Genomic DNA, 8415 nt, shown 5'->3' with positions numbered 1-8415 from the left:
CTCCCCCTCTAGCTCGTCAGTCGGCTGGAGGGATAAGGGGGGAATTTAAAAAAATTTCATTTATCCCATTTTCATATTCATTTGAGGCAGGTTCACGCGCGTGCTTTTATTAGCGAATCGGGATATTACATTCTCTCCCCCTTGGACGAATCGAGATGTCCTCATCTCGAGATAAACTGGGGATATTGATGGTTGAGAGAGCTTTCATCTATCCAAGTGGCATCCTCTTCAGGATAATCTTTCCACTGGACGAGGCATTCTCTCAGGGTTCTAGATCTTAACTGTCTTTCCCTAACATCTAAGATCCTATCCGGTCTTAGTTCAAAGACTCCTTGACTAGGCATTACAATTTGTTGGTCATCAAGTACATGATTAGGGTTGGGTACATATTTTTTTCAATAGGCTGATATGGAATACATTGTGAAGCTTTAGGTTCTCAGGGAGTTCCAATCTATAAGCATTGGGTCCTGGGCATTTGAGGATTTTGTACGGCCCACAATACCTTGGACTTAGCTTCTTGCATTCTCCTAGGGATAGAGAACTCTTTTTAGGGCGTACACAAATGAAGACCATGTCTCCTTCTTCGAAGACTCTATCTTGACGTTTCAAATCTGCGTATGCCTTTTGCCTATCCTTGGCCACTTGTATGTCTTGTCTTATTGACCTTATTTGATTGTCCATGTCCTCCAACATTTGTCTTGAAGCTTCAACTCTTAGGGTTGGATCAGAAAAGTTTAGGGGACTTCGACAATCATGACCATACAATGCCTGGAAAGGGGTCATTTGAATGCTCTGCTAGTAAGAAGCATTGTAGGCAAATTCAACCAAAGGCAAGAATTAAATCCACCTTTTCGGTTCTCGACAGCAGTATGCCCTAAGCATATCCTCGATGACTTGATTTACTTGCTCTATTTGGCCATCCGTTTGGAGATGGTAGGCGGTGCTAAAACAGAGTTGAGTCCCAATAGCTTCAAAGATAGCTCTCTAGAAGTGTGATGTGAAGAGAGAATCTCGATCACTAATGATTCTTCTAGGTAGCCCATGTAGCTTGAATATCTCCTTGATAAACAATCTTGCAATGTCGGAGGCTTTATAGTTTGTCTTTACTGGAATCAGGTGTGCAACCTTGGTAAGCATGTCAACCACAACCATAATGGAATTGTATCCTCCTTGGACTTGGGGTAAGCCCACAACAAAATCCATACTGATGAATTCCCATTTCATTTGGGGAATGTCAAGCGGTTGTAGTTTCCGTGGCATCATGACATGTTCAGCTTTGATACGTTGGCATGACAAACACTCATTGACATACTTGAGAATGTCACCTTTAAGCCTCTCCCAATGGTAGCTCTTCCTAACTGCATTAAGAGTTTTAGCATAGCCAGGATGTCCTGCGAAGGGAGAATCATGAGCTTTCCATAATATCTTCTACTTAAGTGACTGGCTTGCTGGTATATACAGCCTTGTTCTGTAGTAGACAAGTCCATTATCAATGGAAAATTCCTGATACTTAGCTTGCAACTTCTGATTCTGCTCCTTGGTAGATATTTCCTTTATCATTGTTTGGTAGGCCAAATCATGGCATGCTTCCTCTCTAGCTAGTTCAAGTATAGAGTTGTTTGGCATAGATACTTTTGTAGCCAGAGATCTGGTCGTTGATGGATTTTGTAAGATTAGGGAATTTAAGAATGCCTTGCGACGAGTGCATCGGTAACTAAATTCTCCTTCCCTGGTCGGTACTTGATTTCAAAATCATATTCCTCCAATACTTCAATCCAGGGACGTTGCCTCATGTTGAGCTCGTTCTGGGTAAAAATCTATTTGAGACTCTTATGATCGGTTATTAGAGTAAACTTGTTACCCAATAGGTAGTGTCTCCAAAACTTTAGAGCATGGATGACAGCTAGTAATTCCAGATCATGCGTGGCATAATTCTTTTCATGACTCTTCAATTTCTTTGAAGAGTATGCTACTGGATGACCTTCTTGCATAAGTACACATCCCAAGGCAAGAATGCTAGCATCATTTACTACCTCGAACTCCTTATTGACGTCAGGAAGTTTTAGAATAGGTGCTGATACCAAACTTTGCTTCAATTTGTCGAAGCTATTTTGTTCGGAAGTTGACCATGTAATAGAAGTCTACTTCTTTAGTAAGTCTGTAAGAGGTGCTGCAATCAAAGCATAGTTTTTTATGAAGACCCTATACCATCCTATCAATCCAAGAAAGCTACGTATCTCTTTGACGGATACTGGTATTGGCCATTCAAGCACATCTCTGACCTTGGCTGGGTCTACTGATATTCCTTATGATGATACTATAAATCCAAGATATTCAATCTGACGCTTGAAGAATGCACATTTCTTCATTTTTGCATACAGCTTATGAGACCTCATTGTCTCAAGGACAATCCGAAGTTGAGGTTCATGATCTTCTTCCTGTTTAGAAAAGACTAAAGTGCCATCGAAGAAGACAAGCACGAAATCATCAAGATATGGTCTAAAGATGTCTTGCATTAATCTGTTGAAGGTGGCAGGTGCGTTTGTAAGCCCGAATGACATAACCAGGAACTCAAAGTGCCCATATCCTGTATTGAAGGCCGTTTTTGGAATATCTTCTTCCTTGATCCTTATCTGATAGTAACCTGACTTGAGATCAATCTTGGAGAAGATCTTTGCACCCTGAAGACGATCAAGAAGCTCATCTATTCTAGGAATAGGATACTTGTTCTTGATTGTTGATTGATTCAACCCTCGGTAATCAATACATAGTCAAAGTGTCCCATCTTTCTTTTTCTGGAATAGTACTGGAGCTCCCCACGGTGAGTTGCTAGGCCGGATGTAACCCTGATCTAACAGTTGCTTGAGTTGTTCCTTCAACTCAATTGCTTCCGGTATGGACATTCTATAAGGTCGCTTTGCAATTGGTGCAGCTCCAGGCACTAGCCTAATCTCATAATTCACTTCTCTTTGAGGTGGAAGTTCAATCAATTCCTCAAAGAATACGTCAGTGTATTCCTTTAGCCAAGAAGATCCTTCATGAGACTCTTGCTTTTGATTTAACTTGTTGAGTTTGATCAGGTAAATGTGTAATCCTTTTCTGACTCCTTTTATGATCCGAGATACTTTGGCTAATTGGATTCTTGGCACGCCTGCCTCACCTTGAGTTGTGACAAATTCCCTTTCAGAGTTTCGAAAAGAAACTTGACCCTTTCCACAATGAATGTGGGCGTCATTAGGCTTAAGCCAATCCATCCCGAGTAGACACTCATGGATACCTAAATTCATGACTCTGAATTTGACTAAAGTCTTCTTTCCTCCCAGAAAGAATTCCACCTTAGCCGTTTGCCTGGTACAAGTTACCTCACGACCGTTTGCCAATTCCACAAGCAGGCGGTGCTTCTACTGTGGCTATTCCTAATCTTTTTGCACATGCTGGTGAGATAAAGGAATGTGTACTGCCACAATCAATCAAGGTTTTGAAACCTTTACCTTGATAGTCCGAGGGTGTCTGAATCACCGAGAACTGGCGATTTGGTCCTTTCTTGTGTAAAGCGGCATGGACTGTCGCTCTTTCAAATTCTGCTTCCATAGTCGGATCTTCCTCTTCTTCTTCTTCGCATCTTTGCCTATTGGCAATGCAAGCGGTTCTTCCTCTTCTACGGGTAACGGCTCCTTGACCGCGGCCAGCACCTTGGAAAGGCGTTTGACGATGTCCTCCACTGAGCTTGGGACATTGCCTCTTGAAGTGACCGGGTTCGTTGCAGTGGAAACAACGGAGGTTTCGACCGTTATTTTGAGTAGGAACAAAGTTGTTGACGTTATTTGTCCTTGCTTTCTTCCTTTGTCCTTGATTATGACCTTGAACTCTCTTCATTTGAGGTCTGAATGCTCCTCTGTTCGGGTCACTATAGGACCAAGTTTTGTTACCCCTTGGTCTAGCTTGCACCTCCTGAATTACAGGCGCCGCTCGAATAAGTGCATCCTGAAGATCTGATGGACGCATAAATTCGAGATGGGTATTTACGGGTGGATTTAAGCCTGCACAAAATTTGGACACCTGCTGCGTCATGTCCATCTGTGGCGCATACTTTAAAAGTGAGATGAATTTAGAGTAGTATGCGTCAAGAGTGAGTTCTAGCTGTTTTAGCTCGTAGAACTCATTCATTTTCTATGTACGATATGCAGGTGGCAAATATCTTCCCTGCACGACTTTCTTCACCTTCTCCCAAGTAACGGACCCCTCTGAAGTCCCTTGATCCCTGCACCATTGCTTCCACCAAAGTCTGGCTTCGCCGGTGAGTTTTAACTTGGCGAGCATGGCCTGATTTGTAGGTGCAATACCAGCTGCTTCAAAGTAATCCTCCATGGATTCAATCCAAATTTCAGCATCAGCCTGGACGAATCTGCCTCTCCCGTCAAACTCGGGTGGCTTTATCTGCTTGAGGAGGAACTTCTTCTCCTGGGTCACAGCAGTACTTGATGTAGGAGGCAAATTTGGAACCTGTTCCTGGGGTTGTGCCTGGATAAAAGTTTTCTTAACGTTATTATATGATAATTGATATTAGCTTATGTTTAGTTCAGCCATCTCGTAAACAATGTAGCTACTTAACTTTTTAACAACTCTTATGCACAGCCAGATATTGATAAAAGAAGTCTTTATTTGTATTTACATGGGCATAGCCTTATACAACGTTCCGTGTGATGATAATCCAATCATTACATTCAGTTTGGGGAGAACAACGTTGTATTGCATTTGTCTACAGGAACTGTGTAATAGTAGTGTTTTGGGTCATGGATCTTTAGGAATCGATAATTCATTGGGAGTTCAGGATACCCTTTTCGTTGGAATCTATACTTCTCATGGCGGCCCAACACTTTAATCCTGTCGGCTGGGATTACACGGGTTACTTCCTCATATACATATGAGTTCATTTCAATCCTCCGACCTTGAATATGTAAAGTCCAATTTACGTGAGCTTCCACAAAAATGAACAGCTTCACGACTTTCAAGTCTACCAACCACTTGATCCTCTTTAGGTTGGTCTGTAGATAAGCAAACTGGTGGGCGGCTATATAGTAGATTCCTGAAGACCCCCTCCATCTTCGTTCTATGTATAAAGGTGATGGATTATAAATCTGCTCCAGGATGTTCATCATCCCAATTCTTTGTCTATAAAGGGGAGAATGCATTGCAGTCATAAACATGACCCGAAACACCAAAAACTTGTTCCACGCTTCATAGTTCTGCAAGACAGCATTGAAGATGAGAAAATGTTTGGACAACAACAATTATTTTACTTCATTTTATTGAGATTTCATAAAAACAATTCCGTTGTTGGTCAGCTCTGATACCAACTTGTAACGTGTCCCTTAGTATCATCCAGGACACGTCTTAGCAGTCCATCGGAAAGGATGTCTAGAAAACTCCGCCCGGCACTCCCAAGGAATGTTACGGGTTTTGCGATCTAGATATCCTGGCCGTTTCCCACTTAGAATCGACTGGAATTAGTGTTTTACTGTTTGGTCATTCGCTAACAGCAAAAACTAGCGTCAGACCCGAGCGAACTACTTTACGCAAAAACGCCAGGTCCGAAGCGGATTCACGCTGCACTTGGTTCAAGGAGAATGGGAAACGAGAGGGATGCAAGGCTCAACCTCTCTACCATAAGGCATAGTCCCATTCCGTTCCCCTAAAACAGCGTAAATCGGGTAAGACGTAACTCTAGGTCATCGCTCTCGTTATTCGTTTTGATGATCATCATCATCTTCGAGATTTTTGAGAAAAGTTCCCAGCTAACCGGGACCACCCAACCGTAGGACGGACCCATGGCCCATCCTCCGGACTTTCCTCGGTTTGTTTTAGTTATGTAATTATCTAACACATTAATTTAACATATAACAATCAGCTTCTTTAATTAACCCTGTTAAGCACTGGTTCCTTCACGTAATCTTATCACGTGACATAGAAAAACAATATCAAGCAAGTTCTTTTAACATTTCATCATTTTATCTTTGAAATACAAGGAGTTCCGCCCGTAGGCTTGTCCATAATATGCCCGAAGGCTATCCAGTAATCCCCAGGGATCACTATTCCAAGCTTCCACCTGTAAACTAGTATGCAGGCCTCGACATCCAATCCCGAGTCACGTTAGCCTCTTGTGCAGGACCAGGAAGTTGAGGGATTTACGGCCAGAGCCCCCCCTGGCACCCAAGCGTCCTCCTGCTCCAAGTAGAACTCAACGGAGAGACCTCTCACGGCGGGTTCGGTCCACGTTCCCGGTGCGGTCAACAACCCCCTTGGTTAGGGTCAGGCAGGCAGTCGGGGGTAACTGAAGCTGCCTCTCTCTTCGGGCCTTTAACCTGAAGTATAGGTACTCATTTAATTTTTAATTCATAATTCAAACAGAACCCTAAAATCTCTAGCAAGCACAAACCTTTCCATTAATCAACCGAGTTGTTTGGGCAAACTGCTAAGGAAGTGTTCTTTTCTTTTTAAGTGTATCAGCAGTCGTTCCCAAGGTGTCTTGTAACTTGGCAAGATCTTTTACATTCCGGTGTAGGGCATACCCAACTTGGTTAACCCTAAAGTTCCTTAGATATGCTAGTTTCCGGTTTACAACTTTTCTTATTTAGAAGGATATCCAAACATACGTCTTTTTGCAAGATAACTTGCGTAGGGATCTGCCATCCTTGATGAGGGTTTTTACCCCTTTCTCCTTGTGAATCAATCACAAGACTAAATGATTGCATACTTGTTGCACAAGTCCTGTGATGGAATAATCTGTTTAGATCCTTTAAGTTGACGTATGTCAGGCCTAGGGTTTCTTCTTTTAAGAACCTTAGGGACAAACCCTAGTTCCTAATCTTTACGAATTTATTGTCCTTACAGTAAGGAAAGTAGTCAAGTGTTTAGGGTACGAATGTTTCTATGTTTAGATTGGTTCAGTTATCTTTTGGAAGGTAACATTAATCATCTTGTCACGGTTTTGCTATCCTTGTGACAATTTACTTTCCCAGTCAATACAGTTTAATTTAACTTCCGTTTTCCTTAAAGATGAACTCATGCCAAATAACAACAATTGCCTTGCTAAGATGTGCAATTAGCAAAGATAACTCCCTAGTAATTTGAGCATCGAAAGAAACCTTTCATGAATTTAACCATTTACAATGATTCGTTGAGAAAGGAATAAGACTAATGGTGCAAGATATAATTTCTACACCTTAGGATCTAACTAAAATATACTATTATAGTAAATGGCTAATCTTGCTCGTAATTTATAATGCTTGATGCAATTTGAAGAAAGCTAAGTTCTATACATTTTCATTCATAAGCTAAACTCCTTCGTTACAAATAACTCGAACAAATATATCCTATCCTTAACAATTTTTTTTTCTTTGCATGATGACTTAAAACCGAATTAAAGCCAAGAAGAAAAACCTGGTTTTGGGGTGAGATATCCACATGGATACCGGGAGATGACTCTCCCGCAGCTACACCTTGGACTTTCTTCAGCGGCATCGTAGTTCGAATGTGAGATAGCCTTTTCCTCTTTCTTTTGGAATTCCACCGTCTCTTTGGATCAAAAAAAAGGTTATGGGTGAGTGTGGTTTTGCAACCACGAAACCGTTGGAGGATTTTGACTTGGGGTAGAAGGAATAGAAAGCACTTATTCTCCTTCCTTCCCTTTCTTTTATCTTTTTCCCACTCTTCCTCCTTCACTCCTTCTTTTCACTCCCTCTACTTTCCCTCCCTATAATTTATCTCACGGCTACTTTTCCCTTATGGGATATCATCCGAGGCCATGATGGTGATTTGGATTTTTAGGTTCAGGGGGGAAAAATAATAAGGGGGATACGGGGGATTAAGAGGAAAGCTTAGGGAGTTGTGGGAAAAAAAAAGAAAAGAGTTATGAGGGGGGTTGAAAAAGGGTTAAAAGGGCTGTAAGGGGGTGATAAGGTTTAGGGGAATAAAACACGGGGGGGTAGGTTCCCAAAGTCAAGGGAGGGGCTTAAGGGGAAAAGAGAATTTAAAAATCCTAGGGGGGGTTTAAAACTGGGGGGGGGGGAAAGGGCTTTAGAGGGATTAAACCGGGGGGGGGGGGGGGGGGAACAAGGGGGCTTAGGGGGGCTTAAACCCGGGAGGGGGGGCAACAAGGGGGCTTAGGGGGATTAAACCCGGGAGGGGGGGGAACAAGGGGCCTTAGGGGGATTCAACCCGGGAGGGGGGGGGGGAATAAGGAGGCTTAGTGGAATAAAACACGGGGGGGGGGAACAACATCCACTTAGAAGAGTTTATAGAAGCCCACAAGAAAGGGGGCTTCCTAAGGGGGGGGCTTTAGAAGCTTCTCAAGTAGCTTCTAAAGCTTCTGGGGCTCGCGATTTCGACACGTGGAGAAAGAAGATGGTTTGACGA

Source organism: Lygodium microphyllum, unplaced genomic scaffold (genome assembly GCF_053477565.2).
Source record: "Lygodium microphyllum isolate KBCC unplaced genomic scaffold, Lygodium_microphyllum_v1.1.10 scaffold_31, whole genome shotgun sequence".
NCBI classification, from domain to species: domain Eukaryota; kingdom Viridiplantae; phylum Streptophyta; class Polypodiopsida; order Schizaeales; family Lygodiaceae; genus Lygodium; species Lygodium microphyllum.
Note: the sequence above shows the minus strand (reverse complement) of the source record.